Source organism: Notothenia coriiceps, unplaced genomic scaffold (genome assembly GCF_000735185.1).
Source record: "Notothenia coriiceps isolate Sejong01 unplaced genomic scaffold, NC01 NC01_scaffold00016707, whole genome shotgun sequence".
Lineage (NCBI taxonomy): Eukaryota > Metazoa > Chordata > Actinopteri > Perciformes > Nototheniidae > Notothenia > Notothenia coriiceps.
In genome coordinates, this window is record NW_011349408.1 from 3,972 (window position 1) to 28,693 (window position 24,722).

General features: G+C 39.1%; 1 long non-coding RNA gene across 1 annotated transcript; it reads right to left on the reverse strand.

Moving 5' to 3' along the window:
• Positions 1-18,366: 18,366 nt before the first annotated feature.
• Positions 18,367-24,693, reverse strand: LOC104949700 (uncharacterized). Its single transcript, XR_798830.1, has 3 exons — positions 24,617-24,693; positions 18,705-18,741; positions 18,367-18,460 (listed from the first exon to the last, which is right to left on the reverse strand). It is a non-coding gene; the product is annotated as an uncharacterized lncRNA (long non-coding RNA).
• Positions 24,694-24,722: the final 29 nt, after the last annotated feature.

Here is a 24,722-nt window from a genome sequence, read left to right on the forward strand (position 1 = left end):
ATCTAGAGACTCTGCACCGTGCTCTGATGCTGTTGTTTAATGCTTTATGAACGTGGACAACAGAGAAACATCATATATATATATATATATATATATATATATATATATATATACATATTACCTTATGTCATAAATAAATACTGTGTCAGCTTTTGAGAAATTATAAATTGATATGAGTCAGAGCGTTGTTTACAGGTTATGTTTACATTGATTGTGAATTTAACTAAGAGCACTTCAGCGTATTGTGAATAAAAAATAGCACACCATTATATGAAATAGACCTCCACTCAGGTTAAAGTAAAGTGGAAAGATGTGAGGCAGAGGTCAATGAGGAAGAGTGAGTCCTTGTCCACAGAGTGTGTCCTTGTCCAGATTGTGTCCTTGTCCACAGAGTGTGTACATGTCCACAGAGTGCAGAGAGAAGGTCTAATGATACAACATGTGAAAACACCTGTGATGGTGCCTTATGTAGTATTGTAGAATACAGGAACACTTCAATTTAAAGCAGAACCACAAATAAACATGTTTAGTCCCTTTTACTTGCAAGGTTTTCATACAAGTTATGTAAAACTAACACAGACCTTATCATCATCAGCTTTATTGAAGACACTCAAGGTCAATTTTTTTAAATGACATACAACACTCAAATATAAATAAAAAAAGGCTGTTATATCAATGTTTCCACAGAGGTGACTGGTATTCTACAGTACTGAGACAAGGATTTGACAGCATCATAATGATTAGATTAATTAGACACGGGTTAGCTTTTGTCACTACAGTATGTATGTTACACACTAGTTAGGTTAGATTATAATTCATTCAGGTTTACTAGCATGGTTAACTGAAGAGACATCAACAAATGTGGTGACTTCCTGTCTTTGAAGTGGTAATAAAATCCAAATAGGCAATGAAAAAATGGAGATGTTGATTTAACTTCTATGTATTATGCCAACAGATTTCACATAACTGTATTAAGTTAGTTGAAGGCAATAACATGAGTTTAACTCAAATATATTAGGTTCAACGCTATGGTATTATTTGCAACTCACCTAATACAGTTATGTGAAATGTGTTGACATAATACATTTAATTCAAGTAAATGTTTCAGATTTTCAGTGTGTGTCTCTTCATATTTATATCCCTTTATAATATAAGGGTTCACCGTTCAGTTTTTAATACAAATTATTTCAAGTTGTGAATACTGTCTTATGAAGGGCATTAGTCACTCTCTGCCACACAGAAACAATTTACTGCAGCGTGTTTTTTTTTTTTCGTCATTACCACCAGCTTCAAAATAAAATAGGCCCGTGGCTGACGGTCAGGGCAATTTCAGAGGATAGGGAGAGGTCTTGTGTCTCGTCAATGAAGCGGTGTTTACTAACTCTAAACTAGATAAAACCAATTATTCCTAATTGAAATGTCCTCCCATACTCTAATTGCTACAAGTAATGCTGATACTGTTTCAAATAAGTCTTTAGCGTCTTTGTTAAGCAAAACTGTGCTCCAAAACAAATTACTAGTCTGTCCCATAAAGATACGGTACCTCTCCTAAATATACAGCGCTTTAGTAGTTGAAGCAAAAGGATTTGCATCGTAATAATATTTGAGATTTGTGAGTTTTTACCTGCATAAACTTGGTCTGAATAAAGCAGTATGTGATGTCTCTTAGTTCAATGGCAAATGAAAAATTCAGACTTCAAATCGAATCCAGGTCATTGAAGTGTCCATGACCAAAATGGTTTCAGACAGTGAAAGCGTGACAGTTACCTTGACCAATAGTTCTTCATTGATGCAGGGAAAGGTGTCACATTCTGCTTATTTGGAGTTGTGCTGACACAAACCGCATAAAGAGTAAAGTTTCTTGCTGACTGAGGTAATGAAATGTCAATAACGCTGCAGGTAATATATACCTAACTGCGTATACATCTACATAGAAGACTACAGTGTGGTCTGCATATTAAAATGCCTGATCCATGCTACAGTATGTGGACTTACTTGACTAAAATAAATCCTTTGTCTGTTTCTCTGCTAAGATGTAACAGTACCACACCACAGCCTATTAGCCAGAGCAATGTTCCCTAGCACCAGCTTCTAGAACAATCTACCAGCTTCTAGAAAAATCTGTTAATTTGATGAGCAAGCAGACAGTTTGTTTTTAGTGTCATGGCCCCTCCACCCGTCTCTGAGCTTATTTAGACTCGTCTTTTTCATCTCAGCACCTAGTTGTGTATATTTACCGTACACATTGTGGTTTGCTTTATAATAAGAAGAAGAACAAAACTTGCTGCACTGTGAAGACGGATCATTATAACTTGAATGGCTGTTTGTTGACCTCTTTCATTTAAAAACACAATTCCTTAACCATATAATTGTGTCGTTGCTGTTTTTCTCATTCATAATAATTGGAAAATAAAAGTGTTTGATGGATTTTGATGAGAAGCAGTCTTATCGTAGAATTGGCCTTTCCTACAAAAAGCGTTAATTTCACAGTGGATTTATAAAGGCTGGAAAACCACAAGAGTTTATTGGACCCAGCCTTTCTCTTGCTTTCATTAACTGGGGATTAGGCAAGCCCCTTATGTGTACTGTGCCGACAGCATGCTCGTTCCTTTACGCTACTGTGTGTTTGTGAGCCCCTTTGAAGAAATGTCCTCAACTTGCTGAGTCTAACTGGTTTGTAATTTAATGAGGATATGCGACATAAATATATTTTCCACAGAAAGACTGGAAAAAAAGAAGCACAGAGTGAGGGAGAGGAGGGATAAAGAGATATGAAGTACAGTTGGAGGAATATCTCTAAAGTCAGCTGGGCGTTCTTACTGCTAAATCAATCAATTTCCCCAGTGTCAGCTTTGTAGTCTTCATCTTGACTTGAGTCAATTTTAATTTGCAATCAAGGCACATTACTGAGCTGTGTGTGTGTCTATCTTTCTGTATCAGATTTGTGTGTACCCGCACACAAGTGAACCTGGTTATTTTAGATCTTATTGTAAAAATGATCAGTTATCAAAAGCATCTCCTGCATGCTGTTCTCCTTCAGAACAGAAGGATTATTAAAGCAGGACTCAGTCACTTTCATACAAGATACAATTCCTGCTGTTATTAATAGAAATAATACTTCCTCATTTTAAAAAGACTTCTGTGCTTTGGTCTTGAATGTCATCTTTAACTGAGAGTGTTAACTGTGGATGTAATTATCAGTGTAACAACTTTCACCATTAACATAAGACCCTGGGTGGATCTCAAGTTACTTATTTTTCATTTCCTCGCTCCTCGTGGTGTTTCTCAATGTCGAGGAGGCTAGCACATGTACCTCCGAGTGAGTTCCTTAAGAAGCGAGGCAAGAATACCTCCTATAGCCTCGGAAACGAAGAATGGAACCGGCTAGCAAGTGTGCAGGTGTGCGTCATATGAGAGGTCCCGCCTTACATTTTTCGCCAAAGATTTGGGAAATTGGTCCGTGCACAAAGCATTGTTGGGATTTTAAGACCGCGGAGTCTACACATGTGCAGTCTCGAAATTTCCCGCAACGAATACGCCGGCCTCGGTAGAATTCCAAGTATCCTGGACATTGCAACAGTCCTTTGATGACGTTGTATCCTTGAAATAGTGGCTCTGGAGCAGCTTTCCTCAACATTGAGAAACACCCACTGTCTCACCGGAAAATGATCTTTCTGCGCCATCTTGCGGAGCGTCCCATTGCCCTTATTTGTGCAAGAGGACTGAGGATCGAGGATCGATAGCGGACCATCCTCCGGTGAAATCCTCAGACACTTGCCCCGCTCCCTTACTGTGTATCGCTCACTGATTGGACGATGCAGCACATCCACTGATCTGATGCATTTTAACAGCAGAGCAGTTTAACAGCGGAGTGAAAATAACAGATTAAACTCACAGGAGTCACTCTTCAGTTTATACAGTGTTTTGTTTCAATTAATGTATCATTCAGTTAAAAATATGTGATATATCTGAACAACAAAGTCGACAAAAATAATTGAATTCATTTACTGGAAAAAAATTTCATGATCTCCAATTCATTTTTATTATGAATACATTAAAATAAAAAGAGAGACGGATGTTTGTGTGTGAATAAAGGGGACAGATCTGGCTGCTGTCAGAAGATCAGCTGTGCCACAAACGGACGTCGCTTCACCTGACGCTCCTAGGAAAGTACTTCCCATTGCTCTTAAAACACATTTCCTTGCTTATTCTCCCTTCTCGTGGTTTCCTTGGAAAAGACGCAAGTGAGAGACGCCAGGATGGAAGTTAGGAGAAGTCATACGCAGCTTAAGTCCCCATTTGCCCCGACTTTGGGGCAAGTTTGCGTAGTGGCCAAACGGTGGTATTACAACTGTCAGTCCGTGACGTCATTGGGCCCAAACATACTTTTTTTCTCTTTGACTTACATTGAGAAAGAGATGTCTGTAAATTAGCTGATCATTTTTGTTTATCTGAATCAACAACACAGTATGAACACACATCATAATGGTCTAAAAGTATTAAAATGAACTGAAAGCCGATCTCCATTAATTTGACTGAAGTGGGATAACGGGGGCGGGGCTTAAGCACAACACCAGCGCGCACTGTCTATTGGCCCACATACCGGTATAGCTCTCTGTAGTCAGGCCATTTTGGCTTCATGCGTCACTAAGCAACTTTAATAGAAATTAATGCTTTAACCAGTTGTAGACTGACAGGCGAAATCAGGGGCAAACAAGTCACCTCATGACTCATCACACCACTCACTGATGAAGTTATTGCTTTGATCGCATGGTAAATATGTAATAACTACAGATGAGGGTGTCAATATTTGTGTAAACCCACATCCTGTAAAATCTGGGATATGGCGGTGCGTCATTTTTCAGAGAGGGTGTATCACTGTTTAATTAACCTTAAGCTGTAAAAGTGAGGGAGACAAAAATTGATTTTTAAAATGAGGGTGAAATCAGATGTTTTTATCTTTTTATTCATTAATTGAATCTGTAAATTACATTTCCTGATGAAAAATCATACCATCACATTAACTTTACTGCTAATGTGTTAAGCTTGACATTATCAACTGCACTTAGCTGTCTGGAAAAGTAATCTATCTAGTTTATGTGGCAGCTAGACATTACCGCCATCATCACTTTCTAGCTAATTTGCTGCATTTTTACCCTTTTTTGACAAGAGAAAGATAGCAATTGGGAGTGGTCTAGAGATGGACAGAGGTATGAGATGCAACAAAGTTCCCAATCCTGGAATCAAACCGATGATGATGCTGCAGTTATCTGACTCCAAGTCGTACTATGTGTCCTTATCTTTAAAGAAACACACAAATGTATGTCTTTGTTTCTTGAATAAGCTACCTTACAAACATCCCCCATGATAGACAGCAGCACGTCCACTGAGAAGCTTGGAGGATTTTAAAGAAAAAAATAACACTTTGCATGCTTTGTAAGAGCACACAATGAATAGTGACTCGAGAATAAAATAAAAGGGTACGGTGAAAATGTCCACACGCAATAATAATGTAATACTTCTGATACCCTTGCTCTCTAAAACCTTTAAGCCAGGTGGTAAATAACCGGGAAGTGGCTTTGTCAAAGTAAGCAGATCGGTATCCAGTAAACACTGTGTGTCAGTGTGTTAGCTTCATTTTCTCTTTGAACAAAAGACAATGTGACAAGTATATACGATATAAAATTGTGTAGATTTAATGTAAGCAAGTCAAACAACCAAATAATTGTGTTTTCCCCCTGTCAAAAGTGAGAAACAATTCCATGAATACAATAAAAACAAAGAAAAGAAAAAGGGTGTGCTTTTTAAAGCTTAACTCAAAGTATTTACTATCATGCTTTAAAAAAAATACAGGAACAATTGTAAGACGTTACCTAGGGCAATGTAACCAGCTTATCCATAGAACATAAAGCATCTACAACCCTTCAAAGTATATCATAAACATAATTATCAACAGATGGCAGCACATCAGAAAAAGCTTTGCGAACACTTTGATACAAAGGTTCCCCACATAAGAACAGGGTAAAAATGATTTATTATTGAGCATGATCTGGCATGAACTTTGCAAGTGTTTGCACGACGGAGATTACAATTTTGTATCAATCCAACGAGCAATACATACAGTAATTATTAACAAATTGCCATATAATGGAAAAACGTGTTTCTTACATTTGTGCATGGTGTTGTCTACAGCGTCAGGCACATTTAGAATTGAGACTGAGTAAATATTAAAATAGGCTTTTGTATTCTCCTCTCTTTTCCGTCAGCACGCAGCATGTATGAGGAACTTGACCCCGCTGTTAAACACATTCCTCACTTTATGCTTTAAACCCTGCAGTGATTCAACAGAAGACCTCACATATGCGCTGTTATGCAGACAAATTGGCAACTGGAATTAATTAGACCTTGTTTCACATTCTGCATGGAGATGAGAGGCATTGCCTGGCAGTAAAAGGTTGCCAGGAGATGCCTGTTTGAATCATGTGGACTGCGTGTGTGTTAGCATGGACATCTTTAAGTCATTATTAAAAACTCACCTGTTCACCATTTGTTTTACTTTATTATTTGCCCCTCTGTTTGTTTGTTTATTTGTTTGTTTGTTTGTTCACCGTGTAAAGCTGCCTTGAGTCCCTAGAAAGGCGCTATACAAATTGAATATATTATTATTATTATTATTATTATTATTATGGCTGTCAGAATGTGTTTGAACAAGGTCTTTAAACCGTTGGAGCTGTTTAGTTATAAATAAGAAAATACTTGTACTATGAAGCATCTAGTTATACAATATATCATCAAATACCAGTATGATATATTTGTAAGAAAAATGATAGAACATCGTTTCACAAGTATGTCAAGTCATACTTAGTAAGTCCAACTTAAGTCAGATCAAGTCCTGCCAACATAACAAGAATGGCTTGAGTTAGATAGAAGGCTGTTATTGTTATAATTTAACAATAACAAATTATTTAAAAAAAGGAATTCCTCATTTTCCATGCATTCTACTATGTCAAGCAACATGTGTCAAAGTCTGCTAATTACTTGCATAATATTTTTTTATAAAAAACCTTTTGTCAACTTGGTAAGAATTAGGCAGCAATGGAAATGTGTTAGGTCAAAGAAAATATGTTGTACTTCAAGTAATGGCAATACTAAATGATAGAAGTTTAAAAAGAAAATCTAGAAACAGTTTTTGTCTCAGTTGCTGGTGTTTTGAGACAACACAACCCCCTATCATGCCGACTGATCGCTCTTTATGCTTTCACAATTACGTGGAATACATTGACATTGATTTTATAGGATTTACAGGGATTACATTGCAATACTTTGACATTACTGTTGTGGCTGAGCAGGTGGAGCGGCTGTGGATCCATGGCCCATGTAGCCTACATGTCAAAGTGTCATTGGCAAGATGCTTAACCCCAAATTGCTCCCAATGGCACAGCCATCAGTTTGCGAGTGTGAATGTCCATTGCTCCTGATGAGCAGAGGGCACCTTGTATGGTAGCCTCTTCCAACCTTGTATAAATGAGTGAAGTTTTAAAGGCTGGCTTGTAAGGGAAAAAGCAGTTGCTAAGAATAGAAAAGTGCTTTATAGAGAGAACCTAATACAATTAGAGAAACATTTCCTTCTGAGCTATTGTGTAAGCGGACTTCCGTTAGGCTGATTCATCAACTGTGAAACATTAAATGTATTACAACATAATTTCACAGGCTTTTCAATCCATTTTGCATAATATAATTAGATTTTTGCAGCCCTTTCCATTAGCGGCATAGTTGGTGTGTGTCATAGTTGAAAATATTGCCAAGTCAGGGACCAGCACACACGCTGTCCCGCCATCCAGCAGCCATGGGCTTAAAGGTCCCCTATTATACTGTTTTTCATCAATATATTACAGGTCTCAGATATATACAAACATGTCTCTAAAGTATTTGGCTCGAAATACCAAACAGATCATTGTAGCATCCCATAATCCCCTCTGTTTCAGCCCTCTTTCAAAAGTGCTGATTATCTGTCTTTTACTTTTAGAGGAAGATAAGGAGCCCCTCCCCACGCCCCTCTGAGAGATATTTGGTTAAAAAGAACACAATGGTGCTCTAGGAGGAGATTGAGGTTTATAAGGTGGGGGGGGGGGTTACCTTGGTTGGTTATTGGCTAATGGTTACACAAGCCAAAACATCGTCATGACACCATAAAGTGGCCAACATCTGATCAGCTCATTTTCAGACAGGTTTTTATATAAATGGATCAGGACAAAAAGAGAGAGAATCTTTTTTCCTGAAACTTTCATAATCTCTTTACACAGAGGGGACACAGATGAGCAGATTCAGTAAAGGGAAGTTGTGGTGTGGACGGGTCATTTAATTAGTTCTTTGTAAATAAAAATACATAAGTGTTTCAGAAGAGCTGTACCGATAAGTGCAACACAAGAGGTGATCAGAGCTCTGGTTCCTTGGTCACTGAACGTGAACTTGATGTTTACTAAGCCCCTAATGATATGTTTTTTAAATGTAATTCTTAAACAATATATAACCAATAGAGTTTAATCACTAACCTTTCTTCATAAATATTTCAATTTAACTAATGAGGGTTTCTATAAGCCTTGCTACACATTTGGCTCTAAGGTAGGCAGTAATCTAATAAATTATCCTAAATCATCGCCTAATGTGTTATTGTTCCGTTGTCCTTCTATTTGTTCTAATACCTTGCATAATCTTCCTCGGCTGTTTAGTGTTTATGCATGTCACCAAACACAACAATGGAATCGTACTAAGTAAAAATAGCATCATGATAAATTTAACCTGCCGAAATGAGATCACCTCTGTTATCGTGAGCATGGCAACTAAGACAATATAGGTCCATTGGAGAGCAATACAACTCCTCCGGTTTGGATTTCTTTACAAAGCAGTACTTTGCTTAGAGCCGCTGGCATGGCAGAGACACATTTTATTTCTGATTTCAGTTAAATGCTCTGTGACAGAACCTGCAAGTTACACACTTCCAGTCGCAGATTGTATAATTACAGGTTGCCGTGGTAAACAAGATGTTAATTGCAGGTGTACGGATTGGATAAAATGCTTGTTTGCATAAATCTAGACCTGGATCATAACAATATTTGTGTACTCTTTTTCATGATTAGGTATTTTGACGTTTATAACACATATACGTATCATCCAACCATTCGACTACTTTTGAGTTAAACCAATGTCAACTTTACTGTCAATCATACTTCAAACTCAACTTTTTCCATTTGAAATCATCAAGTTGAAAAGGGCAGGGTTTTCTTTTTTCTATTCTCTGGCTCACCCAAACTCTAATCTGCTACTAACTGATATTAACAGATTATTGACAGCAGATACAAATATTTAAACCTCAAGTTGAACTGTCTATATCTCCAGCTTTTGGATGTAATTAAACCGAGAACAAAACATTTCCGCCCACGTGTTAAGTAATGTTTGAGTGCAGATTGGCTCTTTAAATATTTTAATTACTGCTCATATGGCGAAGCCTTCACGCTCCAGCAAGGTTTTTGTTGCTGAAGATTGAGCTGGTCACGGATGAACAATTGCTGAAGTTATGGAACGTGATATAATGGGAAAATCAAATGGAAATATGATGAGATAGTTGATTATGATGATGTGTATGTCTGCAGCTATCTGTGAGCATATGCACGGTGGTAGAAATAAATGGATGGTGCTGGCGATCCACAGAGCAAATGAAGAGTGATGACACAGCTGCTTGGAAGGTTTCCTTGTGTGTGTGTGTGTGTGTGTGTGTGTGTGTGTGTGTGTGTGTGTGTGTGTGTGTGTGTGTGTGTGTGTGTGTGTGTGTGTGTGTGTGTGTGTGTGTGTGTGTGTGTGTGTGTGTGTGTGCGTGCGTGCGTGCGTGCGTGCGTGCGTGCGTATTCTCTAGTTTTTTATTCACTAATATCTTTTTTTGTGTTGAAATTGCTCTATAGTGAAGGTGACACAGCAAGCTACACCAATGGTTCTACACTTCCTGTCTTATTTTTGCGATTTTAACCGACTTATCTAGCAATGCAAACAATTATTAACTAGGGTCATTGATAGATCAATCAATCAATCAATCAATGTTTATTTATATTGCCCAATATCACAAATGTTACATTTGTCTCAGTAGATAGATAGATAGATAGATAGATAGATAGATAGATAGATACTGTATTGATCCCAATTTGGGAAATGTTTGCGTTGCAGCAGCATAAAAAACACAAGGCAATGTACATAAGAGAAATTAAGACACAAGAAATAAACTGGAAATAAAATAGCATTAACATTTAAAAAAGTTAAAGAATATACGGGTGCTAGTGGAGCCTCGCAGATGGGGGTGCTGCAGCCCCCTCAGCACCCCCCCCACTTCCCGCGGCCATGTGCGATGTCTCGTTGTCTCACAGCAAGCAGGAAATGACACCAACCCAGCTCACACTGGCCGCTCCTCACAGCAGCACAGCACCAAGACCCAACACAGCATTCTCATCTGTTTGTGTCATTTTCTGGTTGCTAACGCCATTGTAACTCATAATCACTGATGTTCCACTGTAACGGTGGTGGACTCATCAGAACAGAGTGGGAGAGCTGACCAATCAGAGTACAGTGGGCTCACAGGGGGGGGGGGCAGTAGCTCAAACAAGTCAAGTCTATTCTAGTATACCTCAACAATAGAATCATGATCAGTAGAAATGGCTATGACATGGGACCTTTAACTTCAAAACACAGTTGACTAACTACCGTTAATGATTTAGTGGCCAGATCTTGCAAGAGTTTGGTGCTCAGCCGGATAAAATTGGTCTCAAACTAACTTTTTTTTCTCCTCAAATGTATGACGAAAAACTGCCATATTGGTAAAAGGTCCAGTACTTACCTTGGTGCCAAAGTATCACAAAGAGGCGTGGCAGTGGTGAAACCAATGTGACACAGATGCAGAAAATTGACTCTCCTTATTCTGAATTGCGTTGGTTCAAAGTACAGGACAGATAGTGTAATCCTTTATTTAAACTTGAGACTAATTGTTCCTTCTCTGTTTGTCACTGCTGCAAGTTGATAGTATCCTGTTTCCCATAAAATAAGGGGCAGAATCTCTCTCTTCCTCCTGCATTATTGAATAAAGGAAATAATTAGTTTACTACCATGGGGACTGTGTGTGTGTGTGTGTGTGTGTGTGTGTGTGTGTGTGTGTGTGTGTGTGTGTGTGTGTGTGTGTGTGTGTGTGTGTGTGTGTGTGTGTGTGTGTGTGTGTGTGCCACAGAAAGGAATCCTAGGAGCCTCAAAGTGACATACATAAATGTGTGTGTATGCATGGCTGTGACACTTTTGAGATGTCACATATTTCACATACACTCTCATGGCCGCTCACACACACATGGGGTGTTTTATCGCATCCCATGCTGTGTTGTTGGATAAGCCGGGGCTGAGGAAAATCAGGTGTGCTTATGAAGCAGATGGAACCGAGGAGGTTCACGTTTCATGTTTAAGGCACACGTTCTACAAATATATTGAAATATATTCATAATGCAAAGCCATGTATCACGGCAAAGTTGTGTGAATAGCAAAGCAAATTCCTTCCAAGAGTAAAATATATTACGATGCAGAGCAGATGGCCACTTTGTTTCATCAACACGGAATCTTCCTTGGCATTTTCACCATCATCTATGCAATGGATGAACGCAGGGCCGATTTTTGGCGTAGGCGGTCACCTGGGGCGCCAGATCTGGGGGGGGCGCTGCGCTGGTAGCTCTGGGAGGGAAAAAAACATGTTTGACCGTTGGGGCTCATCCTAATTTTCGGCCTAGATGTAACAACATTCATAATTAAGTAAATGTAACACCCTTTTCATCCCGGTTACACGTTTCATTTGCCCTGTACGATGAGCGCTGTAAGTGATGAAAGTGGGGAATGTTGGCTTATCAGCTCACAGCCAAAGTGCGAGTGAGCGTGGGAGCGAGCGAGCGAGGGAGAGAGAGAGAGGGTGCACCGGTACCGGCGCTGTTGTTATTAGCATATGGTGCTAGCTGCTCTAACGGATATAAGAAGAAGATGTTTGTACCACAAGGGTGGAAGCTGAGAGGCTCAGTGAGGTAAAGGACTTAGTGTTTAGATAGTTAACTTTAGTCTAAGTTATCTCAGTGGGTCTCAAACGTTTTGATCACAATTTATGTAAACAAATATTTCCAAGGCAATCCTTTATAATTTTTGGGATAAACAGGTTTGAAATCATTTCAATGTATGCTATAGGACAGTAAACCAAAAATATCGTTTAAAACTGGAGAGATAAAAAAATATTGTTAAATGTTAACTAGGTAAAATAAGATATCATAATCAATCAATCAATCAATCAATGTTTATTTATATAGCCCAATATCACAAATATTACATTTGTCTCAGTGGACTTCACAGTTTGTACAGAATGCACATAGGCTAAAATCTCGCCTAGGGCATCAAATTGGCTAGAACCGGCCCGGGGTGAACGTTTAAATTTGTTTTACATTACATACTACCAACAGGTCTTAAGCTACCAAACAAGTAAAGACGAGATACAATGACTCATAGTGTAGTTGTAATTTGAATTTGTTGTTCATTTTTTGCCCTGAAACTGCTGTGGACAAATCTGTTTCAGGAAAACACAGCCAACTATGTTAGCTACATGTAGTTTAACAAGAGTTCATCTGGCTTTATGAAATGGGGGAAGATGATTGTATTTTGTAACACACACATTTGTGATGCCACATGGTCACACACACTGAGCCGAAGAACAATATCCAATCTGAACTGAAATCACGAAAGGTACTTCTTTACGATGATGTTCATATAATTTTTGGATGTGAAATAATTGTTGTTTTTATTATTTATATTGTCAATAGAGCTTGAGGATTGTAGAAATAGAGGCACTCACTTATTTCCCAGCTGGAGATGTCTACGAGATGGGCAAGTAGAAAAAACTTCCCTTAAGAGTTCCTATTGGCGGTGTGAATACTAACAGAAAAACTGAAAAAAAGCCTTTAAAGGAAGGTAGTTCCCAGAAGCCTGGAAATGCCTACAGTATAATTGATGGCTCCATTCCTTCTATGTGAGCCAATTTCAAGCTTTTTCATGCCTACTTACTAACGTGTATTACTGAAACATTCAATAGTATTGGGCATTTGTTAATGCTAATCCCAAGTGGGCTTTAGATAGAATTCAAGCAGTGAAACATTGCTGTTACGCCATGTTTACATTTTTAATGATGTTGTATTATATTCCAAGTAATTACTGTAGATGCAGTAGTTATTATATATCACATAAAATATGAAGATTTTTTCATCAATGAAACAAACAAGACCTTACAGTTTCATAGCATGCGGTTATTGATTTGTGCTGATTCTATCTTCAGCGTGTGTTGACAGCAAAATAAATAATAAACTAAGTATAGCTTTAAATAACTGCTTAAAAGGGATTATACAACCTGGGATTTCTTGCAGTTCCATTTCAGTGTGTGTTGATGTTGAGTCGTGACTAATCATCACCAACACTTCATAACTTGTCAAATGGGCTGCGAGATTGGTGAAAGAATTGGGTTGGATTGGAAAATGACCTCCGTTGTTTATTTCGTGCTTTGCATAATCTTAAGGGGGGGGAAAAAAGATTCAGGCAAAAGTGAATGATTGAAAAAGAGAGTATTCAAACCAGTACACATTTCTCTCCACTCTCACTTATCAACACTCGGTGGAGGGAGGCTAATTCAGCTGGCATGTGGAATGAAAAACATCTTGATTAACATATCTCAGCGGTCTCATGCTCCTGCGCCGGGGGCCTGCTTTATAGGTAATTCTGTTAGTTCATTTTCTCCAAACATAAGCATGGAAGCAAAAAAAAAAACTCCTCAGTGGGATACAGAAAGAGTGATGATAAAAATCTGTTTGACTCCAGTAACATTTCATCCTGGCTTCTTTGTTGCTGCAGCTGTGCCAGCATTCCCATTGAGAAGCTGTACAGTAACTCCAACTCATATTTATTTTTCATCAAAGCGGACGCGTCACAAACTGAAAACTCTTTCACGAGGTTAAGTACGTGTGATTAGGATATAGAGCACTTCGTTTTGCACCGGCCTTTCAATTAAAACACTAAATAAGACGCTATCGCTAATCCTCACCAAGTGGTGCCATTTAAAAGCAGAAAGAGGCACACACACACACACACACACACACACACACACACACAAACACACCGGTAAATAAACTTTCATTTCCATATGTAAATTGAGGCAGCAATTAATGTGTTGATGAAAAACCATTCATCTTTAATTATGTCTTGTTAGCCTGGATGTGTCAACCTCCTCCTGCTGCTCAGTATCTGGATTTTCCAGGAAATCGACTTAAACTGAATTGATTTTGGGTTGAACACAGAAGCTTTCACTGTCACACACATACACACAATAAAGTAAACCCCTGTAGTACAACCATGGTGCCACGCTACTAAATTGCCCCCTACAGGCCGAAAACAACACAGCACCTTTAGTAACAGAGCGAGTCTCAGCAGTGTGACTGAATGTACTGTAACAGAGCCTGGGGGGCCTCAGCCAAATTCATTTCAATGGAATTAAGAATATTAAATATGGAAGCAGCCGGAGACCTCCCCGTTCCCTCCCTCCCTGCTTTTGTTTGCTAACTGAGCTGTATCAGTCCCCCTAGTTTATTCTCCCGTCTAATTAACTCTGCAGAATGCAATAAGAGCCGAGACTCTCCATCCTATTCTTTTGTTCAATTAAGTCTGAAGATGAGGAACGGGAGGGGAGGGCACACACTCTATACAAGAGGGGCATGCATCACACACTCTCAGTCTGAATCAGGCACAGTTACATTATGTCCCTTTTTTTTTTTCATTGAATACCTAGAATAGCACTCGAAGAGCACAACCCAAGGGAATGTGTTCTCCCGGCTTGGCTGTGTTCATGAGTCGTGATGTGAAAACAACATAGACCATGAAAATAATGTGTTTTGTTTCTTATTTCTAACGTTGATATCTGCCCAAATACCCTGTCTCGCAATGTTTACCAAGGTGAAATATATCTAGATAGATGTATCTGCCCAGTGATTCAGATTTGCTTAGACATTAAATAGTTTCTTCCTTGTCCCATGCTACCCCCTTCCACCAAGTTCCATGGCACATGGACCACTAAGTTCTGTTTTTCTATCTGAAAGACAAATTGTCAGAAAAACAAAGCCAAAAATGTTGCAGATGATATAATGTGTGGCATTATTTTCATACAGGAACCACAGGTATCTGTAATTATTCCTATCTGAAAGTAGCTTTTAAAGACATGAACAAATCCTTAACTAAATGACTAGATTGTACAGTCATATTTAATGTAATATTCCATTCTCTAGACTCTTAATGTAAATAATATCCTGCTTTCTATTGTGTTAACTGAAAATTGCCGCTTCAATAGTGTTTTTTGTCAGAGTTCATCGATTTGTATCTTCAAAATGTATATTTTCTACTTTTTAATGCTGTTTTATTGTTTATTTATACTCTTTATTTTCTAATTATGTGCAATACCTTGTTTTGTTTTTGATGCCTTTGCAACGCAAAAAAATCCCATTTTAGGATCAATAATGTACATCTCATCTTATCTTAGAGAGAAAGGAGGACTGAAATGAAGACACTAAAAACACAAAGACTATATGAGTTAGTAAAAATACATATAAACACTGCTCAATTTAATACGTAAGAAATATGCAGTGCTCATGTTGTATAGGGATGGAAGTACAGTCAATACATTTGTTAGAGCTCAGGCACATACTGTACATAATGCATTTTGTGAGTAACACTGAATGTAAATATAACTAAGAAAACTCCACCGGGCCCCTTTAACAAGCAGCTGCGAGAGCTACCCAGACTTTTTTGCCCTGGGTTTCTCCCCACAGGCTATACTGTAGGCCTGCACTAACATATTGCTAGAGGTTGTAACAGTTGCGTTGAGAATAACAAGAAGACCTGCACACACTATGTAGGACTAAAAAAAGTAATTTAGCCCAATGTGTCCAAATGTCTTGACCAAACTACAGTACAAACTGATTAGAACAGTAAAACGGGGGATCAGTGATGTACATACCCTGCATCTATTTTAGTCATGCTGCACCCCAGAGAGCATATGGGGCATGTTGAAATTAGTAGGAATTAATTATCATAAATTATCCTTGAGTTAATAGAGTATTTATGTACTTGTGCGGTACAATATTTAACTGCATAAAGTATGTATGCGTTGAAAACTAAGTGAGTCTTGACATTAAATACCAAACAGGTGCAACCCCACTGCATCTTGGGAAAGGGCTATACACAAAGCAGATACATGACAAATACAAATATATAATGTTTTTTTTTATTAATTCCAACGAGATCACCCAAAGATATTGATTTTTATTACATGGCTTAGTTGAATACTCGATTATGATTGGTCAATTCAGACCACGTGACACGTTGTTAATCCAGGACAGACAGACCGCTGGTGAGCCTGTCGGGTGTTCTTTTCCCCATAATGACCGCCTCGCTGAACATTATCCCTTACATGAATGAGATAATATTACATAATAGTATATCATGCATTAATGCTACCTTATTGTTAAATAAAATCAATGTATTTAACACAACCGTTACCTTAAACCGGTTACACGTTCTGATCAACACATTTTACAGTTCTAAGATTTTTCATATACCGGTATATATTTAGTTTTATACAGTATCCTAGTATTGGTCGGCCTTTTGTGGGATGTTTGGAATGTTGTATATATAACAAAGGCTTTCTTGATCCAGATAAAGTGTTAAATATGTATGAAAAAACTAGCAGTTGCCTCGTTCACCTCTCCTTCTACACTACAAGCGGATGGTAACCATACACTTATGTATTGTATCTGTGGGTGGTTGTTTTGTTTGTGCAAAAGCTACATGTATTGTACTGTAAGTACATTTCTTATGAGAAATTCCTTCAGTAATAATTATGTTTGCTTTCTTTGCTCTTACACACAATTGTTTCTGTGTATCTTGGGCTACAGAAAACGACATTCCAATAGAAAAGCAGTCTTGTGGTTCTGTTAGCCATCCTCTGACAGCAAGGTTATTTTTTCAATTACTTTAACAGCCGGTGTAAATCCATCTCAACATGAAAGATGGTCATCTGTTTAGACACAAATCACTGACACTGCACTTTGCTCTGTGTGATATGTCTGACAGCTGTCTGAAGGAAGTACGTTTTAGCAATCAGTATCCAAAACCACCTCAGAAGATGTTGTAATTTACCACTTTACAAAAACTACTGCGGCCCCATTCAGAATGGATCTCCACCACATGCTGCGGAGCGAAGAGCTGCCCATCTGATGCAATGGTTTCCTCACTGAGCAAACAGATAGACATAAAACACATGCCCAAACATAGCTGTTATTTAACCTCAATCCACTTAAAACATCATAGACACTAAATACCATTTCATAGTCTGCCCTACACAATATACATTTGACTTTCAAAAGCTGATATGGAAAGTAAACACATCCAAACTGTAGAGTGCCTTCGCCTCGGATATTTAAAGGCTATTTTAACAGTAAGAAGCCTTGTTTTCATTCACAATGTGTGCCTAGTGAAGAAACATTAGTGTCAAAAGCTTTGGCTAATGGTAATTATTTCCGCATGGGTTATAATGTAGATATTTTTAGTGTGACAAAAATGCAACGTCTTGAGGCGGTTTGAGTCGAATAATCCGATATTATATTCTGATATATTGTTCATACAAATATGCAGTTTAATATTCTACGGATGTGACCTGATCTTGATGGAACATTATATTTTGAACTTTTTCTCGGCATTGCTCTGATCAAAAATAAATTGTACTTTTTTTATTATGTCAGGTAAACACTAAAAAGAGGTTTCACACCTGGTGTGTATCTGGCTCCATGATTTATTACAATCTAAAATGTTTCCTACCTAAGCCAAGGTGTCTATCGGCATGCTTTCAATCTCTTTTAGATAAGAGTCCCCTCGCTGAATCCCAACAAGCTGTCTGGCCTTGGACGGAATGCTGAAACTTTTAAGCTGAGAGATGCTGCCTGAGATGCGTGTGTGTGTGTGTGTGTGTGTGTGTGTGTGTGTGTGTGTGTGTGTGTGTGTGTGTGTGTGTGTGTGTGTGTGTGTGTGTGTGTGTGTGTGTGTGTGTGTGTGTGTGTGTGGAAAGGCTGTCCTGCTATCCCTGACTGGTTTTGACTATGTGTGCGAAGGGTTGATAAGTGTGTTTGAGATTGTGTGTGTTTGCAGAAGAACAGGAAACAAGAGTGTATGAAGAGTTTATTTAGTTTGGAGTCTGTTCTAAGGTATGTAGCTCTTACCTCTCTTCTGCCTCATGTTAGGGCTGGGGTTGGATCTCCTGAAGCCTGGCTCTGGACTTGATGAATCCGACTGTCTCAGTGCCTTCTTGTAGACATTCCTGGAGTACATGGAGTAGAAGGACAAGGAACATTGAACCAGATATCTGGTATACCAAGTTCTAAAGATTTTCTTTTGGATGGAATTGCTGAATCATAATGACTCTTACTTAATTTACACAATCCAATCAATTCCCTTTCCTATATTGAATGATCGGATAAGCATAATTGAGATCCAGTGCAAAACCTATGTAATGGTACTTTTTTAAACTCTTGTTGGTGAGAGTGTGGATGTTGGGTGCTCACCTCATCGGGGCCCCAGAGATGTTGTGCTGGCTTGCTTCTGTGAACAGAAGAAAGACATTAGATTTAATTGTGACATTGTTCCTTCAGTACCTCAACAGTGGTCCATAACCCTAACCCTACTCATACAGAATTATTTTTGGTGACCGTTTTCTGATCTGCTGCCTTGATGACTGAGGTCTTAAGTATACGAACCTAGAATGCCTTATGCAACATTTCCAACTGCATTGTGATCCACTTCATTACATCTTTGGTACCAAGTGCTTTTTATCTGTTTGATTACCCACTGTGAATGGGGACCTGACAATGGCAAGTAAAAGAAACATCTTAAATGGGGCACTAACCCTAACTCTAGCCTTAATCCTTGCTTTGCCACCACAACATTGGCTCAGGGTAAATGGGTGTCTACCAATTGGAGGATCAATTGTTCAATCACTAGCCCCTAGTCAACAATGTAAGATACCCAAATGCTCCTGTAGGTATGTAGACAGTATTGAAGTGTATGTAAGTTGTTTCATACAAAAGTGTCAGCTATATCTTTACTTTGTCAAGTGTATGGCGTAGGGTTCAAGAAGATGTTGATGATTCTCTTTGACCAATAAGTGTTCTGCAAAGATTTACCCCCACCTTCTAGTATCGGCTAAGCTTCTTTGGGAACCTGGACCGGTCCTGTTAAAATGCTTCGCTGTACAGGACATGAAGGATACTGGACAGAATAGTAGCTGTGTTCAAGGTGAGTCCTCGTAAAAGACAAAGCTATTTAAATAATAAGGAAGAAGAACCAATACTGGGTAGGATACAAAAAGATCGAACGTATATCATTGTATTTCTGATAGGCTGTTCCCTCTGGAGACATATTTACACCAAAAGCTTCTCTGGCCTTTCACATCATGTGCAATTCTAACATTTCTGCATTATCTCCATGCATAAAATTGCCCAAACTGCTGCGTCAACTCCGTAAGCTGCTTTTATTGGCCTAATAGAAATCACTTTGTGTTGCTATAAAAAAAGAAAGAAAAATCCACACACTGAAGTCATTGGGGTTACAGCTACATATCTAAACAAGCGACTTCATAAATGCAAAGTTAACAAATGTGGCCTGCCACAGGATTCTGCTGTGTGACAAGAAATCTGCGGAGAAGAATCTCGTAAAGAAACTGCAGCGAGGCGCAGCCTTGGCCAAATGCATTGCTCACATAAGTGAAATACCAAGCTCTGAATGATCTCGCTTGTCACCTCCCATTTCCAGTAACCAATGAACCTGTCGCACAAATGCAGACTCAGCATGGAACCATTCCACATGCTCCAAATATTGTATTCAGCAAAATGGAGATATTTTTTCATCATGGATCTAACAATGTTTTATTCATAAAGGCTGAGCACATCGAGGTGTGTGCAGGCCAACAGCAGTATGAGCAGAGAGCATGGGGAGTGAAACCAAAGTCTATTCTTTTCAAATGAGTGAACAGCATTTACACATCTTGCAGTTCATTCAAATACACATCACTTTATTCCCTTTGCTAGTTCCCTCTACACTTACTGATATATATACTGTATTCATCACATTCTCAGATCCCAGTCAAGAGTGAAAGATCTTTCTTGACTTTGGAAATAGCTTATAATCTTCAGTATACACCGTCATTTGACTAACAAATAGAAAATGATGTGGTTGAAAGTCCAGAAAAAGCTTGACCTTGATTCTAAATTACTTTTGTCAAAACAGCATTTAGGCTGTGTATTGTACCCCATCTCTTCCTCTTGTCTCCTCACATTCACACTTCCTCTCCTCCTCTTTCTGAAAGGAGTACGGCTCCTCTTCGTCCTACTTCTCTTCACCCTTCTCTCTCAAGCCTCCTTCATTCCCCTTGTGCTGCCTCTCAGCCTCCATCTCCACCCTGAAAAATCTCTTTCCTCTCTGTCCGTCTCTTATTCTCCCTCCACCCATCATCCCTCATCCTCGTCTTGTCTCTTCCCATCACTTTCAATCTCCTCCCTCTCCTTTCCCCACACCAATTCATTCTCTCTTACCTAGACCCTCCTCACATGGAGTCAGAGGTGACACACACACACACACACACACACACACACACACACACACACACACACACACACACACACACACACAGGGACATTGTGCGGCTCACGTTGGGGGGGTTCTGCTGTCAGTCAGGCAACAGAGTGGAACTGTTGACGACGGTGCTTACTGGTACAGAGGGGGGGCAGGAGAGGTGGTAACACAGGAAGGTGGGGGNGGTGGAAGGACACAATGGTGGAGAGACGGTGGGGAGGACATGGTCATTCGGTTCCGACTCATTTTTCTAGACAGCCGATTTACCTAATCCATTAATAGCGACACACTGTTTGCCCAACGTCTAATTTAACCAAATTAAGTAAGCCCTCTTTCGTCCAAAAAGGTTTAATACATTACTCGTATTTTGCTGACAAAAGGGATCGGAAACGGAAAGAACCGGGGGTACGTCCCCTAACGAAAAAAACATCGTTAGTCCACAAAATTCTGTCTTGCAATCTTGTAACTACTAGTATACTTCCTCTCCTTTTTTCCTCTTCCTTTCTCCCTCTTTCTCTTTTATCCTCTCTTCTTTTTATCTCCTTTTTCTCTCCTCTCTTCCCTCACTTCCTCTCCTTCTTCTCACTCCTCTCTCCATCCATCCTCTCTTTCATTCTTTCTCTTCCAATTAATTCCCACTCTCTCCTCCCTCTCACCTCTCCTTCTCCTAACCTTCTATCCTCTCATTCCCATCATGACTACTCCTTCCTTCTCATAATCCTTTTCCTTCTTTCCTTTTTCTCCTCTCTATCTCTTCTCCCTATTTCTCTCCCTTCTTCCCTTCCTTTGTCTCTTCTTTTCTTATCTACTCTTCTTTCTCCCTTCTCCTCGTCTTTCATCCTTCTATCTTCATTCTCTCTTTCTTCTTTCTTCATCTTCCGTCTTCCTTCTTTTCTCCTATCCATTCTTCTCCCCTCTCATCTCTCTCTCCCCTCCTCCTTCTTCTCCCTTCTCTTTCCTTCTTCTCCTGCTTCTGTCTCTGTGTTACCGCTTTTCCCTGTGTAACTTATGACAAGTCTCTATAGTTCCGAAAGACTTACTACTTTATATTAAAAGCCTTCGTGTTTAACTCAGGACGATTTTCCACGAGTCCATTTAACCCGGGTAGTCTCTATATGTGGGGCCCTTACACTGAAGTCGGAAAACGACGATTACAAGGGGCTCACAATCCTTTCTTCCTTCTCACTGAACAACTCTCAACACGAAGGTCCTTTATTACCTAAAGCAGGTGTTTACAAGATATAGGTTTGTCGTCCGTCTAACACGCAACATTTTCATATCGTAGAGGCATACAGTTTTGACTAAAACTCACAGTGAGAATCGGAGTTCCTCCACTTCTCACACATTGTACACCTTATATTCTTCTGTATTTGTACTGTAAAATACCTGTTGGAAAGGTTCAACTATGTACTAATCAAACCTTCTCTATAATACACGACCGTCAAATAGTTTTCGTTATAAACGCCTACATAATTTAGTAGGTCACCATTAAACTACTCAAACTTGCAGTACGTAATTTTTACTTACAAAAAAGACAACTTTGTCTTACACGTTCCCTTTATTGACCGATGACACACAGGCAGAGAGTAAGTGTGCGGTACTGTATGTATGTAAGTGCATGTTTGAGCCTTTGTATGCTTGTGAGTATTACGAATTGTCCTGAGATGGCTTAAAGTATTATTAAGACTTATTTTTATGATGGTTTAAACTGTTGATTAGGGCCATACAATTAATCAACGTTAAATCGTTATGCAATATGGATGAGTGCAATAACAAAAATGTTAATGCAAAGAAAAAATATGTGAACATATTTGTATATAGTATGGTGCTTCAAAGAAGTCCCGGCATAATGGTATTCTACATACTTAAAAATCCTTTTTATGTAAAGATCCTCTTGTAAAATAACCACAATATCATTTATTTAATTTTTTTCACTGAAATGTGAATTATGTTGAATTTTCCCCCTCTCAAAACGCAAATGATATCGCAATTGCAATATGAGTCAATATTATTGTGTATAGGTTATCTTTCAAAATCGCCGAGCCCTACTGTTGATATGTTACATGATATGACACTAGTTTTCATCAATTGTTTTTAACTCTTAAAATGAAGCAGTCCTGACTAAATATTGTGATGCATTGTCAGCTACAACCTGGTCATAAAACTGTGAACATGTTTGAATGTCGCAAATTAAAATGTGTTTTCTGTGTAAGTAGTACAGACAGTATTGAAAAGAGGATGTTTCCCTGACTTGGTAGTGTGAGAGAGGATGACGAGCTTATCAGCAGACTGCAGGGAGGGATGACTTGTAGATGTGCTGATAAATACTGAACATTTTCATGATAACAGGAAGCAATTGAGTTGTAATGATAACAGAAAATCAAACAGTAAAAGAGTCAAATCACTTTTTAGTATGTTTTTTAAACATGACCAGCACACTGTCTGGGGAATTGTGTTAGTGTGTCACAATTGTAACGTTTGTAGACCACTTTAAAACATGTCTTTACATTCCATAGTCCAATGAACTAATTTCACAGCGTAAAAGATATATAGGCTCACTTGTTTTGTCATTAGACTACAATGACAAAGCACCAGGGGAGGCAGCTATCACATCCACTTACTATAACAAAGCTGGGGCTGGCTAAAGCCGCTAACCCTCTAAGTTAGCTAGCTTTAGCCACAAAATATAAGCCTCTAAATAAATAGGAGTTTTATACGGAGCCACTAAGGGGACATGAAAAAAAACGGTGGACATAGTAGTGGCCCACTTCGGTACCGGCCCATTGGGATTTGTCCCGATGGCCAGTCCGCCACTGGGTGTGTGTGTGTGTGCGTGTGCGTGTGTTTGTGTGTGTGTGTGTGGGGGGGGAGTGTTTAAACAGCTGCGGGCAGCAGGTACTCTGAGAGTCACGGACATTAATTCATAGATCAAAGCAGACTGGTTTAAAGACTCTCCTGTTTTGCCAATCCGGTGCTTAAACCAAAATATATCTCAAATAATGTATGCACTGTCATAAGGTAAGAAAAGTTAAAGGTCCCATGTCATGCTGTTCTGGTTAATACCCGTCCCCTTGTGTGTTGTGAAGGTCTTTCTGCATGTAAACGGTCTGCAGAGTCATCAATGCTGCCCCATTGCCCTATTGGTCCAAATTGACCAATCCACGGACTTCCTCACACACACTCAATCTTTCCTCAGCTGCAGCTCCACCGATTTCTCCTCCCTGAGACGGCGGGACGCGGCGAGGCTGTGTTTCGTTGTGTCTCGCTGTCTCGATTGCTGTGTATGAATGGCGTGTGAATGGGTGAATGATGATGTGTAAATGTAAAGCGCTTTCAGAGGTTGTAAAGAGTGAACAAAGCACTATATATAAACTCCAAAAGTCCATTGGTCATTGTGCAACCTTCCAACTAAATGGTGAATTAAAGCTAGCTCTATGGGCTTCCAACCCAGTCTCACGGCATTTCGTGTAATAGTCACGAAATACATTTAATCTATTGATTCGTGTTCAACAACACGATTTTCCCATGTATTTCCTGTCACACAGAACGATTTTAAAAGCAAAGTATTTCTATTGGTAGTATGTTTCGTGCCTGCACCACGTCTTTTTGTCCGATCGGGTCTTGGAAGACCAGAAGCTGTGTGGTTCATAAAAACATTTTCTTTATCAATATCAAGCCAAGATTATTTTTTTAATTTTAAATTGTATAATGTCTGACCTTTTTTGCCATCAATGAGGAAAAGAAAAAGTTTTTTTCATCGTCTCTAACCTTTAACTAAATAAAAATAGGGGGCATTGGAAGAGGAGTTTGTGTGTGTGTTCGTGTGTGTGTGTGTGTGTGTGTATACCTCTGCACGCCTCGAGTTGGCCTGTGAGAACTTTACGAATCTCCAACACCCAATTGTTTTTCACATCCATGGAAGGAGCCTGCGGAGGACACACACACACACACAC